General features: G+C 44.3%; 1 protein-coding gene across 1 annotated transcript in view; it reads right to left on the bottom strand.

The window, feature by feature from the left end:
• The window catches only part of LOC126237212 (long-chain-fatty-acid--CoA ligase 1), a 694,263-nt gene extending 685,515 nt beyond the window's left edge, over positions 1 to 8,748 (bottom strand). The window contains exon 1 of the mRNA XM_049947096.1: positions 8,648 to 8,748. The gene's annotated coding sequence lies outside the window, so the exon portion shown is untranslated. The remainder of the gene's footprint in view (positions 1 to 8,647) is intronic.
• Positions 8,749 to 19,886: the final 11,138 nt, after the last annotated feature.

Below are 19,886 nucleotides of genomic sequence, written 5' to 3'. Positions count from 1 at the left end.
GCACGGTAAACTCACCCTGGTGCTTTTCGAGCCACGCACGTACACAGCGAACTGTCTGACACGTTCCACTGTCCTGCTGATAGATGCCATCGTGACAAGGAGAAACAAACTACAAATACGGGAGGATATGGTCCCCATGTAGTGATACGATACATCCACTGTGCTTTCCAGAATGACGAGATCACCCAGAAAATGCCAGGAAAACACCCCGCAGGCCATTACGTTTCCTTCTCCGACGTGGGCCCTTGCGATGATCAAATGGTCATCTCTCCGATGGAGCATAAAGCATGATTAATCTCAAAAGGCCACCTGTCGCCAATCAGTGGATGTTCAGTAGCGGCGTGGACATGCAAGTTCCACCCTTCGTCGCCGATGAATAGCAGTCAGCATGGGTGCATGAACCAGGAGCCTGCTGCAGAGACCCATTCGCAGCAACGTCCATAGAACGGTCGTTGATGAGACACTGTTAGCACTTGATTCACGTGACCAGTCAGGTGCTCAACAGTTGCACGTCTAATCGCCCAGACACTTCTCCACAGCCGTCGTCCATCCCTGTCATCTATGGCTCTCGGTGCATCTCGATTACCTTGGCTCCAGTTTTGGATACCCCTATTTTGTCGTACACGGTATACTTCAACCACGCCGGCACACGAACAGTTTACAGACTACGCCATTTCCAAATGCTTCCAGCCTTTGCCCGGAAGCCAATGTTTCATGCCCTTTTGGACGTCAGATAAAGTCTCCATTTCCGCATTTCGACAACAACTGCACTGTTTTCCGCGTCCTCCAGACACCCTTCACATACCTTCCATGCTAGTGTTACCACATGCAGTCCCAGAGCGGTTACTGTACATTGACGTCGAAACTGGGCAGTGGTTACATTAATGTGACTGGACCATGTAGTAGACTCTGAAGGGCACGGTCTTCTATACCATAAATGTGTTCACTCGTGACTAATATGGCCCCTAATGCGTGCATTCCTTTTTTTGTGAGATAACAAGACATAACAAAATGTGAAAAATCAAGGTCGAGAAGATCTCCAAGAAATGGGATCTTCTCAAACTCCATGGGGTCCAACACAGCACAACGTAGTCGTATTACAAATTCAGCAGTCCTGTTACCATGGGTGCCCAGTTACGTGTCAAACTCGCTGGTGTGGTGGGTTTGGAAGGGGGTGGCGGGGTGGGATAATACCCTTCTTGGTTCAATCCCAGGCTGTTAAGAGCCAATTGTACCTGGCAATTTGAGGTTGTTCAATGTGAGGTTGTTTCGGGAGGCTTCCTACATTCATCTTGTCGAATGCTGGCTTGGATTACATTTTAGCCAGACAAAATGTAGCTTTCAAAACAAATTTCATTAATATTTAATTATGTCAGCCAACGTTATATCATATGTCATGAAAATAATGCAATAAAGTCCATTACTATGATCAAATGTGAACTTCTGTAAACAAATATTGTTATAAACTGCATAAGTTGAATGAGAGTTTCAGTTTATTTCTCGTTTCGTCACTTTCAGGAATGCTAATCAGTGGCAATATTGCTGGTTATTTTCGTTAAAAATCAGCAAGAATTTCTCAAGTTCTCTGATACCAAAAATGGCAATTTTAGAATCTTGCCCTGCCATGCATAAATTTCTGCTCATTGGTATTTAGTTCAATCTAAAACTTTTAAATTAGTCAGTAAAAGAAAATATGGTTAGTAGGATGTAACGAACACAATCTTTATTTAAATCGTGCAGTTATCCAATTTCGACAATTTCTCATTTTCAAGCACATGTGTCATATTGCGTAGTACATACTGTAATTATAAAATTATTTTTTTACACAGAGAAGCAAAATTTTAAGTTGGTGTCATTTGTCGTGTAACTTAAAATTTAACGGAATTCTTTTATTAGTTATGTGGAGGAACTCAGACTTTTCATTGCGGTCAACTACTACTTTTCGCACCAAGTTGGTATCTGTCTAAATCATTCTTCAATGGATTTCGATTTTCTAATGAATTTACTAAAGGGTAAACGAAGGAATAATCTGCAAACACTCCAAGGGGAGTGTGCAGAATGTCTCTTACATTATGTAAATAATGAACAGCAGAAGGTCTATATCACTTCCTTGGTAAACCCATGGTATCACTTCGGTTTCACTAGATGACTTCCCGGCAGTTACTACGAACTGTGATCGTTCTGACGGGAAATCACGAATTCAGTCGCACAACTGAAACGATACTCTGTAGGCACGCATCTCATAAGAAGCCACTTGTGTGGAACAGTATCATCAGAGGCCGTCCGGAGATATACACCGAAGAGCCGAAGAAACTGTTACACCTGCCTAATATCATGTAGGGCCCCTGCGAGCACGCAGAAAGCCCGCAACACGATGTGGCATGGACTCGACTAATGTCTGAAGTAGTGCTGGGAGGGAATTGACACCATGACTAATCCAGGAATATCCATAAATTCGTAAGAGTACGACGGGGTAGAGATCTCTTCTGAACAGGACGTTGCAAGCCATCCTAGATATGCTGAATAATGTTCATGTCTGGGGAGTTAGGTGGCGAGCGAAATTCTTTTAACTCAGGAGAGTGTTCCTGGAACAACATTGTTGCAATTCTGGACGTGTGGATTGTCGCATTGTCCTGCTGGAATTGCCCAAGTCCGTCGGATGCACAATGTACATGAATGGATGCAGGTGATCGGACAGGATGCTTACGTACGTATAACCTGTCAGATTCGTAACTACTCGTATCAGTGTTCCCATAACACTCCAACTGCAAACGTGCCACAACATTACACAGCTTCCAACAGTTTGAATAGCCCACTGCTCACATGCAGGGTCCATGGATTCATGAGGTTGTCTCCTTACCCGTACACGTCCATCCGCTCGATACAACTTCAAACGAGACTCGTCCGACCAGGCAACATGTTTCCAGTCATCAACAGTCCAATGTCTGTGTTGACGGGCTCAGGCGAGGCGTAAAGCTTTGGGTCGTGCAGTCATCATGGCTACATCAGTAGGCCTTCGACTTCGAAAGCCCATATCGATGATGTTTCGTTGTACGGTTTGCACGCTGACACTTGTTGACTGAAATCTGCAGCAGTTTGCGGAATGGTTGCACTTCTGTCACGTTGAACAATTCTCATCAGTCGTCGTTGGTCCCGTTGTTGCAGGATATTTTTCCGGCCGCAGCGATGTCGGACATTTGCTGTTTTACCAGGTTCCTGATATTCACGGTACACTCGTGAAATGGTCGTACGGGAAAATCCCCATTTCACCGCTACCTCGGAGATGCTGTATCCCATCACTCGTGCGCCGACTACAACAACACGTTCAGACCGACTTAAAACTTGATAACCTGCCATTGTAGGAGCAGTAACCGATCTAACAACTGTGCCTGACACTTGTTGTCTTATATAGACGTTTCCGGCCGCAGCGCCATATTCTGCCTGTTTCCATATCCTTGTATTTGAATACGCATGCCTATACCAGTTTATTTGGCGATTCGGTGTGCAAATACTGAATCAACTTGAATAAGGACCCAGTCTGGCAACAAACAGCGTTATGTGTCACGTGAAATGGCCTTCAACATATTAGGAGTTTGAGCACAAACTTGCTGTAGTGTAAACAGTTGATCACTCTGATGTGCTGTTCAGATTTTGCGTTAGGACTATTGGCCCCGAGTCTGATTGTGAGCCTTCAGAAACTCATTATACTTCAATCAAAAAGTGTAACTGAAAGTGAATGGAGAAATTACCAACCGCGCAGAACTAGCAAAAGGATTCAGACAAAGTCGCTGGTTGTCTCCTGCTTTTTTCAATCTGTACTTAGAATGTATGATTGATCAAGTGCCACAAGATAACAAGGAGTAAAAACTGGAGGTAGAAGAACATTGTAGTTGAGATTTGCAGGCGACGTGGTTTTTCTAGTGAAATTAACAAATCGCAGAATTTAGAGGGTACCGTGGAAGTTAAAAACATTTGTGGAATGGTTCAAATGGCTCTGAGCACTATGGGACTCAACTGCTGAGGTCATTAGTCCCCTAGAACTTAGAACTAGTTAAACCTAACTAACCTAAGGACATCACAAACATCCATGCCCGAGGCAGGATTCGAACCTGCGACCGTAGCGGTCTTGCGGTTCCAGACTGCAGCGCCTTTAACCGCACGGCCACTTCGGCCGGCATTTGTGGAATGAAAATGAATAGAAAGAAAGCAAAAATTATGACACTAGGAGAAAATAAAGGACAAAGATAATACATTAAGGAGAAATACACTGATGAACCAAATCATTATGACCACCTGCTTAGCCGCGCTGTCTAAGGCGCTGCAGTCATGGATTGTGCGGCTGGTCCCGGCGGAGGTTCGAGTCCTCCCTCGGGCATGGGTGTGTGTGTTTGTCCTTAGGATAATTTAGGTTAAGTACTGTGTGATTTCACACACATTTGAACATTTTTGAACCACCTGCTTAATAACTAGTTTGTCCATCGTTGGAACAAAATACATGACTGATTCTGCTTATCAGGAATCCGACAGTTTGTTGGGAGGTTTGTGGAGGTATGTGGCAATAGATATCTACGCATAGGTCGTGTAATTTGCGTAAATAGCGAGCCGCTGATTTGTGTGCTAGGTAATGGCGCCCGATAGCGACCTATATCATAGGATCTACATCAGGTGAATTTGGTCACCGAGACATCAACGTGAGTTCACTATAATGATCTTCAAACCACTGTAGTACAGTTCTGGCTCCGAGACAGGAATAATTATCCTGCTGAAAGACGACATCCGTGTCGGGGAAGACATCAAGCATGAAGGGGGTTGCAGGTGGTTCGCAGTTGTCAGCGTGGCTTCGATTACCAACAGACGTCCCATGCAAGCGCAGGAGAATGTCTCCCATTGCATAATACTCTTCCCACAAGTCTGCGTCCGTGGCGCGCTGCACGTTTCGAACCGCCGTTCACCTCGATTACGGCGTTTGTGGAAACGATTGTCGACCCAGTGCAGCAAAAATCTGATTCACCCGAAGAGCCGACACGTTTCACTGATCGAAGTCGAATCCTGATGCACCCATGACCACTGCAATCGTAATTGACGGTGTCGTAGAGTCAAAATGTGAACACGTCTGCTGCGAAGCTCCATGTTGAACAATGTATGATGAACGGTGTGCTCCGAAACATTTGTGTGTGCACCAGCATTGTGTTCTTTCGGCAGAGATGCCACAGATCACCATCTACCCTACTTTACAGAGCAGGCAACACTCCCAGCCCCACGTCCTGTGAAGAGTTGTGGACGTCCGACCATTTAGCGCCTGGTGGTAGTTTCACTATCCTTCTACCTCTTTCCGTAGTCGCTCATGGTAGTAACATATGAACATTCGACCCGCTTCGCCTTTATCGAGATACTCCTTCACAGGCTCTGAGTAATAATAATCTGCTCTTTGTCAAAGTGACTTATCTCAATGAATCTCCCCATTTGCAGCCCATATCTCCGCTATGATGACCTCCCGTCTGTGTCCGCTCCGCGTACATCCTTTTGCTACCGCAAGTGCCCGCAACGCCACTAGACGGTACCCAACGGCGCGGTGGGCAGTGGTCATAATGTTTTGGCTGAACAGTGTATAGAGAATACGTAAGGCCTTAAATATGTAGGAAGAATGATAGGAAGCCCGCTCGGCTAGCCGCACGGCCTAACGCGCTGCTTCCAGAGCAGGAAGGCATGCCGGTCCCCGGCATGAATCCGCCCGGCGGAGTAGTGTCGAGGTCCGGGGTACCGGCCAGCGTGTCGATGGGTTTTAAGGCGGTTTTCTATCCACCTCGGCGAATGAGGCCTGGTTTCCCTTATTGCACCTCAGTAACACTGTGTCGAGGATTACTGTGCAAACACCATCTCCACGTACCCGTACACATAATTATTCTACCACGTAAACATTTGGGGTTACACTCGTCTGGTATGAGACGTTCCCGGACGGGGGGGGGAGGAAAGAGGGGTTTCCACTAGGGGCCGAACCGCACAGTAACCCTGGGTTCGGTGTGGGGCGGCGGTGGGCTGGTTGGACTGCTGTGTCCTGTTGTGGGGGCCGGCCATTGTGACCGAGCGGTTCTAGGTACTACAGTCTGGAACCGTGCGACCGCTACGGTCACAGGTTCGAATCCTGCCTCGGGTATGGATGTGTGTGATGTCCTTAGGTTAGTTAGGTTTAAGTAGTCTGAGTTCTAGGGGACTGATGACCTTAGAAGTTAAGTCCCATAGTGCTCAGAGCCATTTGAACCTGTTGTGGGGTTGTGAACCACTGAGGGCTACGGCGGGACGAAGTCTTTCCATCGTTTCTAGGTCCATTCAGAAATACATACATACATTATAGGAAACGAGTGGAAAAGTTGCACAGAAATTAACATCAGGGTAGCAATGGCAAAACAGGAATGGGCAAAGATTTGAGGAAAAGATTAATAAAATGTTTGGTATGGTGTGACCTCTTGTATAGTGCTGCAACATGGACACTAAGGAACAAAGATGAAGCAAGAATGGAGACTTTTGAGATTTGGACATGACGGAGGATGCAAAGAATAAGTTGGATGGATAGAACGAAAAATCAGGAGGTATTGAGAAGAGAGAGAGAGAGAGAGAAAATTGTTGAATGTAATTTTAAAAAATGAAAAAAAAATTGGACTGTACAGATATTAAGAATGAAAGAGGGGTTTCTAGAATAGTCTTAGAGAAGTTATGTGACAGTGAAAAGGTGGTATGGAAACAAGAGATTTCATATCGTGGATGATGAGATGGACGGCAACACACACAGCAACATTAAGAAAGAAGCAATGGAGACACAGAACAGAAAACTGGTGTTAGTGATCTCTTCATTACATAGGAATTGTGTGTCCTTGATTTATGTTTCCTCTATCCTTTGAACTTAAGACGTCTAATATAGCTTTTTCTTCGATGGTCCAACGGTTGTACGTGAAAATGAATTGACGAGCAGTAGTTTTCTATTACATAAGTATTCCAGCGTTCGTAATATCTTGTTGAAATTGCTCACCTTGTTCCTCACTGGAAACACCAAAAATCCAGGCAAAAAATCAAGGTGAATGTTCAAAAAGTGACACTTGATTCTCATCAGCCTACCTTCTTGATTTATTCAGGCATGTTGGTTGAAACATAATTATGATATTGGTCCTTTTCGTTGCCTAAGAACGTATAAAAAAACCTGCTTGTATGATAACCAAGCCTCACTCTCAGCCTCACTCAATTTTGGTTCGCAGTTCGAATCGAACATAAATTTCTGAATGTCATGTCCGACAAACACGGCCTTTCACTTCTGCTTGTAATGTGTGAGAATAATTCTCACAGAGATACTTTATTGTCCCTCTTTGCGTAACGCTTTCACAGGCAGTTTCATTATGCACAACTTAACGTGTAGGGGTGGCAATAGCATTTTTTATCGGATCGTGCGATTCTTGTGCAAAATAATAGAAGAGCCAAAGAACTTGTCGTGGTAGTCGTGATATACATTAACTCAACCAGTGACACAGAAAAACCACATTGATGTTATTATCTGAAGTAGTATATGTAATACGCATAGTTAAAATCGCTAATAGGATACTTTTTTGTCAAGGTTGACTGTTTTTGTTCAATTAATTTTTGTTTATTTCTAACCGGTTTTCTGCTTATTGGGGCATCCTAGTGTTCACAGGGGACATCTTATAATGAAATTTTTCTACCAAGAAGTGACGAAAGAATTCACAAACAGCATTTTTGTAGTATCGAGTGTAATTATAAGACTGCTGAGATGACGCCAAAGCAACGAGAACACATTAAAAATTTTTCCGCGTTAGGATGGAGCCTAGAACTGGAATTGCAGTTTATCCTAAACTCAAAGAAAAACATTGCATTGCTGGTAGATTTGTACTTGAAAAAAATATTTTACGATGAACGGCGGGGGGGGGGGGGAGAGAGGGGTCGTGAGTCGTGCGCAGATAGCCAAATGGTAAGGCGACCCCTCACGATGAACGGAAAATCCGGGTTCGAGTCCCGGTTCGGCACAGTTTTTCATTGTCGCCATTCCATTCTTTAGTTGATGGTAGTCCTTATTCGCAATTGTGAAGTCATTTGATGTGTTTTGTAACACCTGTGGTCACCGCAGTGCCTCTTCCTTTGGAGATGCATGTATTTCCAAAGTAAGTCTGCATCGTAATCAGAACAACACCGGCACTGAAATATCGAAAACCGAGGAGGCGCTGCGAAGAATTGGGGAGAACAGGAAAAAAAGTAAGACAAATTGGCTAGGTGACGTACTGAGACGCTGATGCTTACTTTAGCAAGGAACTGAAGGAGTAGTGAAGGGAAAGAGAGGCAGAAGAAGAAGAAGAAGAGGAAGAAGAAGAAGACAGTTGGAGGGAATAAACCAGATAAATATTTTCAGAATTAAAGAGGAAACTACGAGTTCGGAAGAGATGGCAGAGTACCATGCCTAGACCTGCCGCAAGTACAACAACTGATGACAGAAATAATAGTGGGTAATAGTTTCCTTATCACATCAGGATTCAGCAAAATAAAAATCACAAGAATAAGCCACTTTCTTTTAATTAAATAGTTTCAGAAATGAAGGCGCTAGCTCGGGACTCGAGAAGAGTGGAGCCGAGGGTGGTCAGCCAGTGCTTACCTTCAGTCTACGGTAGAGGCGGCCACTGCGGGCATGTCGCGTCGCGGCAGCCCCACGCGTCCCGCACGTGAGCGCACACCAGCTGCGGACGGTAACGCCGGTATGCCGAGCTGAGCGCCGCCGCAACCCCAGCCGCGCCGCCATTGGCCGGCGCGCGAGGTGTGCCTCCGTGACGTCACGCCGCCATCGATTCCCCTGACCGAGATACGGTGCACCAACCCGTGCAACCCCGTCTGCCGAGGCGAGGTCGATAACGCCGGAGAGGGGTGGGGCAGGGGGGTTGTGCATGTGTCGGGAATGACGGATCAGCCGGTCGCGCTCCGCCAATATCTGTCATCTGTCATACGTCCGCCGCCGATGCAACGCGAACCTGTCTCGTTATACGGCGGGCTCCCATTCAGAGCCGCGCTGTTTGTGCTGCGGCCGGGCCTGTCAGCTCGAACGCGGTACAAAGCACTTTTATTGCTGCGGGCAGGTTGTCCGCATCCTGCACTAGGCAATAACACTGATTACGAGGCGCCATAACTTTGAAGCGAAATGTTCTGTCGTGAGATAGTGAGTGAAAAAAAGAGAAAGTTATAGCAATATAAATACGAATTCAAGTCAGCTGCTTCAGTTGAATTTCTTTGGTGCGATAAGCCTATTTCGGCTATAATTGCAGTTGTCAAGCTATCTGAGAATAATAAATAGAATTTTATCATTCTTTGCTTAATTTTTTTGTGTTTACATGTTGTGGCTATATGGCGTCTATATACAATGGTGCTTACGTTTAGTTATTCTTGCTTTTCATTTCGCTGCAGTGTGCACTAAACTAGACCTTGCCTGATTTTATTGCGGGAAATTAAGAAAGTATCTCCCTAAACAATTATTGGGAAAGCAAGAATAAACATCTATTATTACTGTTATGAAGTCTTGCTACATTGAATAACTGTATGTTCAATTGAAATGTATATTTACTTTATGTAAAGAGAAAGTGCCGTGATGCTAGGAATTATTATTCTGAGACCACAAGTGTATTTAATTTCTTCGAAAAATTTACTCTGGCGTGAATATTAAGTATTTTTCTTTCTGGCTCAAAATAAATTGAAAATTCTTTTATTTCTGAAATATTACTTCGTCAGGCTCAAACCAAAGTTAATGCAAGCTCCTGATAGTGTGGTTTTAAGTAAAGATACATTTTCAACAATCAAAGATAATCGTGCTGTGTTAACTAAAAATCGGACTTCCTAAATAACTGGAAAATGCAGATTGTTCAGAACGTAGAGCGCGAGAAATGAAAGAAAACCAATTTTAAGCTGCTCTTGGGAATTAAAATACAACACGAACTTCCACCCGTACAAGGAAATGGCCACGTTTACGTACATGGAAAGTACAGGAAAAGGTTTCCGTTTCACAGCAAGAAAAAGTTTTTTTAATTCAACTTTGATAATTATTATTTAGTGGTAATTCGACATACACGAATAGGCAGCAAACCTCTATACATTGAATTGCATACGAAGCCACGAGCGCAACACAAGAGCTGAGCAACAAGATCAAAAGGCAAGCGATAAGAAAAAGATAACATGGTGTATTTCCTTTATACAGTAGTTCATAGAACCTTTATGTCACCAACAAATCTAAAGTTTCAATACACTCCTTGAGACAAAGATTCTTTTTTAATGGGATGAACTGCACCACAAGATGATTATTCTTTGTTAAGTTTATATCACTGTTATTACTTTTACCACTAAATAGAGGCGTCACACAGCCCGCTGTGAAGTCACCCTGCCTTCAGGCTTCCACAAACAACAATCATTTTTTAATTCAGATTGTGAAAAGTCTTATCTGTTACCAAGGAATTCTGTCGACTGATACTTAGCATCAATTATCATTTTCTTTGTACACGAGTAGTGTTTGGTATTCAGTATATTACAGTTTTTAAAACACTTTTACATATTGTAAGAGCAAATTCATGTGTATCAGTACACGATTTTCAAATCTTTGCGTTTTAGTTCATTTCTTTCTTATTACACATTCACGCCAAGTTCATTTAATTCAGTAATTCTCCGTTTAAGTATTCACTATTTGGAATTAGTTTGACTAATACGTGAAACATTTGACATAGTCTTAAGTTACATGCTACTTGTCTGACTTCTAATGCTACTGCACCGGAAGGAGAATGTCAAAAAACTTTTTCTCAGTTATACCCAGGAAATTCAATCTTCAGCTGTCCCATTCGGGTTATCGTCCATATATACTTACTCCGTACAGAAATAAATCAATTTTGCATTCACACGGTAGGTTTTACATTAAACAGGATTGCATGTAAGCTGACTACAGTTAAGTGTTTACGTAGATAAAAGTTCATGAGCATTCACGGATAAATCAGTTAAGCTCTCATAGTTCCAGTTTATGAGTTTCGAATAAAATTTGATTCTATACAATGCAAAATCTTCTCCGTCGGATCGATGCCATTGGTCGTTGAACTGGAATGGCGTTGTGACGTCATCGGAGCGTGTGGTGACGTTGCGATGAGCCATCAGCTGATGTCGACGGCGGGTCCCCTCTCGTCTACAGTTGGCTCAGAGTTTTGTGCATGGCTGCAAATCAGCATCGGGTTGACATTAGGCTCGTTCCCAGTGTGACATGAAATGATAATGGCAGTATCAGCTTTTCCGATCCGCGTGTTACAACAAAATTATACACACAAAAAAAAAATTATATCATGATGGAATGACTATGTTATTGTATTCGATATTTTCATTGGTGTTTGAACCTTTTATTGTATTCGTATTACAAATGAATACACAATGAAAACTAAAATTTTCGCAAATGTTATTGGTTTGTATGTGCATTTTACGATAATCTACCAAGGAAATTGTTACATTAGTACTATCAATGTCTATAGGTGTCTCTAGAATCTTTCTCTTGTGCTTTTGCCCCGCACCGATTCGCTGATGATTTTTAACAGAGTAGACCAAGATAGAAATTTTTAGTCAAATTTTTTAGTGCCTTAAATTTTCCTTAGAGAGTCTATTTTTAAGATTCATTCATATAAAGGGTGCTGTAAATGTTAAAATATATTAAAACTGCCATTTACTGCGTGTGAGTCTGGCGCATCTAAGCACTCGAATGAAATAGATGTGGTACAATTATACTGAGGGAATAGGGGTCCTGCTAGTTTCGCGCAGTATCACACAGGGCATTAGTACCAACTAAAATACTATTCTCAACAACAATTGTCTTTGTAATATTATTCGTTTATGGTAAACAGTCTGAAAGCACGTACTCGTCTTGCGTCTGCTTAACTTGTCACTCCACTTGTTTTTATTCGAAGTAAAACGTGAGTGCTTGAAAATGACAAACAAACGTATTTATGCGAATATAAAAGGTTCGAAAAGTGATCCTAATCGTGCAAAAAACACTCCGATTGCTTAGCCGAAGCTACTTTATCGATATAATTTCATCAAAAAAAAACATTTTTCAAATTGGCAAGATCTATAACTTGTGAAATATACGTGCAGTTACATTATACCTTTTCGTAACTTTTTGAGTAGCCGTTTTTTCTACTGCAGTACGTAGAATTTTTGTGATATATTTTAATTTCGATTTTTGGTGCACATTCTTACTTAAAAAATACATAATACGATCTTAAGAGGGCACAATGAAAGTCTAAAGTCAGTTTTGTAATTTGTTTGTTATTTTATTGAAAATAAATCATGAATATCGATTCCAAAATCGAGTGTCAGCCTTGTCCAGACCTTAACGAACTTGGAAAGGTTAGTTTTAAGGATGGCCGGATGCGCTTCCTGTCAGCCCTCCGGGACTGATCATGTGCACACCAACTGTCTGCGTGCAGTGCTACTTCCATGAAAGCGAGCGACAAGGATATATACAACGAAAATTTTGGAACTTTGTGGTAAAAAGATCCTATGGGACCAAACTGCTGAAGTCATCGGTCTCTAAGCCTACACACTACTTAACCAAACTTGAACTAACTTCTGCTAATGATAACACACACACACACACACACACACACACACACACACACACACACACACACACACACACCCATGCCCGAGGGAGGACTCGAACCTCACACGGAGGGAGCCGCGCGAAACGTGACAAAGCGCCCTAGACCGCACGGCTACCCCGCGCGGCTATATACTAGGGGAATTATCAGGGGGAGGTGTCATTTTACGAGGCCTGGCCCAGTGTCTCCATCGCCAAACAGGAAGATATGGAAGGGTTAAATAACACAGGAGAATTCTCATTTATTTATTGACAAAAAATAAATTCGCCTTCTCGACGACATGTCTCTTCTGTCAAGATTTTAAAAGAAGAATGGATACCTACAACTTGCGTGGAAAAAAAAAAAACGAACAAAGGTAACACTTCTGGAACACACACACGTGGCGTCGATACTCCACGGATCCCACCGCCCCATCTTCATGGCATGTGTTCTCATAATGTCGTGTAGGTACTGTTATCTGTTCAATATTCTGCGTGTGGATGTTTCAGTTTCTTCTCCTGCCATGAATGAGCCAGTTCTGGTGCGGATTGTAGAAGATTCCCCGCAAGAAATTCGAAAAGTATTGTCCGTACTTACGGCTCTCCACAATGACACAGTGACAATCGTTCAAATAGTTCCAAAAATTCATGAATCCTATGACACCACCTTCAAATAAATAATGAATCGCGAGACCGCAGATCCACGTGACAGCATTGTGTTTTGTCCTCGGGTAATAAACAGCGTCCGGGTAGAGGAGAGTCCGTGAATCGGCGTAAGCGGGCGATATCCGTAAAAAGAGAGCCAAAATTTGACGCACAAAATACCAGATCTCTTCCGCCGGCCAACAATGTAGCCGGTGTTCGTCTGTATCCTGAACGTTGCAATTCACACACAAAGGCGAACCGGCAAAATGGATCCTATGGAGTCTATCTCGAGTAGTCTGTTTTTTGTTCCCCGTCACGTACCTGGTCGACCGTACGTCTGAATCTAGCGTCACCGCGTTCACAGTATGCCATACTACCTTCCAATGCTCGGTACGATACGCCAATTCGACTACACTACACGACCGGTGGCAAAGTAAGGTGCGATAGATGTCGCTGACTTGGTAACCGAGAGATAGAGAGAACGTCCCGTAGGTAGCTATGCTCCATACGAAACCTCACAAAATAGGAAAATGGCGCCGGTATACCAGCAAGCGCCAAGGGAGGGTCAAGGGAAGACGGTGCCAGAACCTCCATCATTAAGTCCATGAGACTGGTCGGGCAATGCCGCCAAAGCTCGAGGTGCTTACCAACGTATAGAGACACTGCTCGATCTTGAACGTTGACAAGGCCAAGGCCACCGCTTTCTTTATGAAGAGTTAGAGAGTCGTATCGAACCTTAAATATCATCCCAGCGCTGACAAAAGAACCGAATGCCACAATGAGGCTCCGAGCTATGTGTTTAGGCGTTGGTAGCGTCTGCGCTACATACGGAATTCGTGATGCCTGCTAATTAATAAATTCAATTCATTGATGACCGTCCAAAACACGAAGACAATGACACACAGGACCAGGACGGTATGTTGCGAGAGTCTCCGATAGTTAAGGGTCGTCGTGCGTGATTTCGTCCTTGAAATCGATACCAAGACAGCAGATTTTATCGCACAGTCCGGGTGCGGCGACGCTTGCAGGTGTCATCCCACTGCCAATATTCAAGGCCCCCGATTTATGTGCATTTACATGGCTCCCCGAAAGTGGCTAACCAATCCATGGCTGTGCGGACATCATGTTCGACACGAAGAGTTAATATTACATCATCTGCATACGCGGTGCACCTAAAAGCGATTCCACCAAGAGATGAACCCGCGAGGCGGTGTCGCAGACCTACAACAAAGGTTTTAGTGGTAAAGCGTAATCGTCGATAACTGGAATTCATGTTTAACAGAGCGACTAAGGTGTTCTACAGTCTACTGTTTACAAGCACTTTCGATGTTGCGCCACGTAGGAGATGGGGCACCACCTCGACGAAAGCGCCCTGGTAGTGCATGATCTGAAGGTCAGAAGTTAAGTACATATGACTGACGCGATCAAATGCTTACTACAGTCTACAGTAGCCAGCGCTCCCGGTACACGACGCACCTAAGCGAGGGCAATCAGGTTCCTGTAGCAACACAGGGTGGAGGGCATATTATGTGTCCCACCCATCCATGCCCGAAGCATTGATAAGAGACGAGACGTCGTACGGCCAATTCGAGCTGCCGTGTGAAGTTTTCCAGATCTCTGTTCAACAATGTTAATTGTCGGTAGTCTGTAACGCGTGATCCTCCGTGTGGTTTACGGATTGGGATGATGACATCTTCGACAAAGACAGCCGGAAGTTGCACCTCTGGCGTCATGAGCTTTTGACACGTAGGCGCCCAATAGGGTACCAATATTCTCCGGAACGTCCTATAAAATTCCAAGGATAACCATCCGGTCCTGGTGTCTCATTGAGTGCCCAGGTTCCTATGACATCCAACAGTTCTTCTTCACTCACGGATTCTAGCAGTTCCTATTGGAGTTCCGGAGTAATCGTGGAGTGTGTCAAACGAGCGACAGCAGCAATGATCTATGGATCGGATCTCTTCTCCACGTACGGGTGAGAATAATGGGTAAAGTATGCATTGCTTATGTCTCCTTGCGTGACCTGACGCAAGCTATCTTCTGTTGTCCCGCCATGGATCAAAGTTCTATATCTGCGCTTTCGTTCCATAGCTATATGGTACATGGAGGGCCGTTCGTTGGCGATTCCGACCGTTCGACGTGTACGACTGATGGTCCCTTCCAAGTATTGACGCATCAACGTCACATTCTTCGCTTTTGCTCGATTGATAAGCATCTGGCGGTCCATTGATGGGAGCATAACGGAACACTCCCTGAGGATGGCATAGTAGAACTCTGTAGTGCTCCACGCCGCAGCTTCCCTACGAAACGTCTTCAAGATGCTTGGCACAATCCACCCACCTCGTCGTCATAGACACAGTCTCCATGTGTCGCCCACCGCCGCCTGACATTTCGGTGAGGTCAGGTGAACGATGTCAAATTTCCATGCACTGCAGCTGCGCCACACCCGTTGGTGTCCAAGCGTGATGGTGTAGATGTAAGCAATGTAGTCAGTAAATACTGTCAGCCACAACTCGGCTGCCGTAACAGCATCCCTGAGAGAGGCGGAGGTTTATATCCTGTCCGTTATGCTAGACAAATGTTCCGTGAAGTGCCTCAAACCCGGTCTGTCAGTACTGATGATGTCCCAAGGGTCTACCAAACCCAGGTCAAGTATGACTGAGCCGTGTGCTGGTCATGATGAATAGTGAGGAATTTGATCCTTGGGAGGTTGTGTAAAATTAAAATCGCCCCCGATCACCATATCATCTATCCTCCTCCGGCGTAATTGCGTTAATTCCTCTGCAAAGAAGAGCGATCGTTCACTCCGTTTGCTGGGACTGTGCGTAAACATTCACAAAGTGTGCCGCTTGGTCAGTAAGCGCTATGCGCCTGACGTTTGGTAGGTAACGTACATCGGTAGTTACTAAACCTTCTTAGAGAAGAATTACGACGCCACTGACCGTATCCGACGGTCATGATATACATGTTGTGTATCAGATGTCCAGGAAGCCAAGAACGTATACTTCTTGCAATAGGACCAGGTCGATAACAGCTTCGCCCGCGACCGCATGGGTTCATGTGGATAGTCTCGAAACGATATGACTGTCGTTCGTCCTCTAAGGCAGTGGCAGTCATCAGTGTGAGCAGTGGTGACGAGTTTTATCACCACAACGCCACCCTGTCTGCTGCAGATTGTAGGGGGGGGGGAGGGTGTAACTCCCCCTCTTCTACAAGTGCTGTGCTCGCCAAAGTGGCGTTTTCCTTGTTGTCCGCCCACGAGTCACTGGAGAGAACCTGCCAGTGTGTTACAACTATTACCAAAGACGCCCTTGTGTTACCTTGCGGCTGCGATGGCCTTCCACCCCCCTTCCACCTCCGAAAGGATGTCCGGGAGAAGAAGAATCCGTTGTCTCAGTTCCGAAAGGGCGAACGGTATTGGTCACTTCCGTAGCAGGTGAGACCACGACGCGGCTGGAATCAGTACGATCATGTCTATCTGTCCGCAAGAAATATTCGTCAGGCGGCGACTGTCGGCGTTTCTTGTATTTGCGGGGTAAACGCTGCTTCCGGACCAGCCTCTCCGTATCAGAATGTGAGTGTAGATCCGACTCCTCCACGTCGTCCGAGAGGAAAGCTTGGGCTGTCATGTCTCGTGGATCAACATCCGTCCGCTCTTTGTGTTCAGAACCATCTCCCTGCAGTGGCATTTGCCGTTCGAGGCTGTCTATTGATTACCTCTGCAGTGAGCGGGCGGTATGTGCCTCGTCAATAAGGTACTCGTCTGTCTACTGTGGTAACCTATTCCGATCAACACCGTCAAACAACGTAAGTGTCGTCACTTGTGCTTAAGTAACTGATGGAATCTAAGAGGGAACATGTTGTACCGCTTCTCCTGATGGAATCTGAGTGATTCGCCGCTGCAAACAATCGGAGCGAACATGACCCTCCTGTCCACATCCTGAGCATGTGCGCGGTTTTCCATCGTACGTGATAATTGCACAACGGCCAGCAATGTTTTAGTATGAAAAAACATGCTACGTGAGTTCGATTTTGACCTTCTTACTCCACTGAGGACGGATCTGTTGTAAAAGTCTGCCATTTATCAGTCACATGGCTAAGGGCAGACGTAATGGGATCGGGTGGTACCCTTCGTTGATCATCTTAACGCTGACGACAGTGGCCGTGATCGGAAAGTGAATACCAATGATGTCCTGCGGATCTAGATGTAATTCGTGGCCGGCCGCTGTGACCAAGCGGTTCTAGGCGCTTCAGTTTGGAACCGCGCTGCTGCTAGGTTCGAATCCTGCCTGGGACACGGATGTGTGTGATGTCCTTACGTTAGTTAGGTTTAAGTAGTTCTAAGTCTAGAGAACTGATGACCTCCGATGTTAGGTCCCATAATGTTTAGGGTCATTTGAACCATTTGTAGTTCGTCACGCAAGAATTTTTCTACTTCATATGCTCGCGGTCGTGAGTATTCAGCTTGGAACGTAATCTTGATGGTGTTCTTCCTATAGGAGTTCGCCATGTTGCTTCGGTGAACTTGTGGTAAGCGACAAGCGCTCGCGGGAACTAAACAAACTCGCGCACGCCACTAGACCGGCGGGATGCTAAGCATACGTCCTCACCGCTCCGTCGCAGACGACAAACTGAAAGCAGGTCCGTAGAGGTTAGTATATTATCATGCTTTAATAATAAAAAAAACTTTAAAATATCTACGACAGTTAGTTCGATTACTACCCCCAAAAATTAATGTTATGCAATTAGTTTTATTTGTTTGTAGTTACAAGTCTTCAGTCTTGGTACACATTGAAATACACGCGTTGTAGCAGCATACCATGCCGCTAGATTAGAGGAAGCCGAGTGACAGAGTATCGTGCGGTAACCGTTCGTCAGCAGCAGCTGTGTCAGGCACGAACACCACACACGTTTAAGGCAAAACGTAAAATCAGCGGTAGCAGAGCACCAAGAAGAATGTGACCAGATAGTGGAGTTTAAGAACACACGGCTGCTAGCCAGACAAAGTAATTCTTACAGAAGGAAGGTCGAAATATCGAAAAATGAATACGATTTCAATAGAAAACGCGGCTACGCGCTCATGTGTTCGTGGCTCCCCTCTGTCAGGGACGTAGATGGCCAATCATGGCCGGCGAGGAATGTAACAACTGCCAGGAAACAACCGAGGAGACACAACAACAGTAATATTTTGGATCTCCCCCCCGCCCCTCTGTTTCAGTATCTGCTTTCAGCATTTGCCCAGTGACGACGGCCCACCAATTGTAGCCTGAAGGTTTTGTACCCAGTAACCCCACGTTTCAGTAGACGTGTGGGAAAACAGCCTTTAATAAGTGAACGTGACGCTGTCTTACGACATACAGCGAGGGTTGGAATCCCTTAATCCTAGAGTACTAAATCCTACGACTGCTGCTGGCACCACCGACCTGGTGGTGTCACTATAGGATGGAAAATAGAACATTCTGTACTTACTCGTATTTTGTATGTGACATACCACTGGAGACCTTATAATAGTAATTTGCTATTGCATAAACTATAGATTATGACTCCCTGTGAATAAAATGTGGAGTAGTAAAATTTACGATGGTTTACTAACAATTTAATATTTTCCATCCTTATAACGTTCTAGGGGTAAGTCTCACGAGGAGAACAAGGCAAGCGCCATAACCTGATTTCTCAGAAACTTCGCTCAGTGGAAGAGGAGTGAAATAAGCAAACCTATGTCCCAGCTTATTTGTAGATACTCGACCGTTTCTGAAAAAACATTGGCCAAATTTTTGGAGATATTTTCCAGTTACTTTACGTGCCTTTTACCAGGCTATCTCCTGAGAAGGAATGGTGACTTAGTGGTTAGTCTCGCGGCTTACTAATTTCGCGCCCCGTGTTCGAAACCCAATTACTATTTTTATTTTTGTTTTTTATTTATGTAGCCATGTCTGTAGAAGATTACTACACGAATGTATTCAAGTGTATACTGTTATAACGTAGTCCTTATACATCGATTAATTGTATTTAAGATGAATGAATTAAAAACAAAGTAAGAAAAATTATTTGAAATTGGTTTCGATGAAATTCCCAATAGCGTATCTTCATTCATAGTTCATCGCGAACGCCAGTTTTCGAAAAAAGTGATCCATTGTGTATGGTTTCCCCGAAATTATTGCTAACGCCCAAATCGTCACCAGTGTTAACGACATTTATATCCGGAGTTTAGAATCATACGAATAAATGTCACTGTGGCAAACCTGCCTTCGCGCGTTGCTCATGGTGTTCAGAATATATGTTTCGAATGTTTCTGCGATCGGTATTATCCAAGGGAATGCACCAAATCTTCCTGATGAATAAATATGTGAATAAAGTTAATTAATATATGAATTGACATGAGAACGAAATGTCAGAATATGAGAATTTAGAAAGATTGTAACCCCTCAGCATACCATACACACACACACACACACACACACACACACACACACACACACACACACACCAATAAATGTGTGACACTTATTGTGAAACCAGTTGTAATTTTATAATTAATATAACGCCTTTATATGTACCAATTTGATAAGAAATATTTGTATAGTAACCTTTTACAGACATGGGT

Source organism: Schistocerca nitens, chromosome 2 (assembly GCF_023898315.1).
Source record: "Schistocerca nitens isolate TAMUIC-IGC-003100 chromosome 2, iqSchNite1.1, whole genome shotgun sequence".
Lineage (NCBI taxonomy): Eukaryota > Metazoa > Arthropoda > Insecta > Orthoptera > Acrididae > Schistocerca > Schistocerca nitens.
This window is presented reverse-complemented; position numbering and strand designations above follow the sequence as displayed.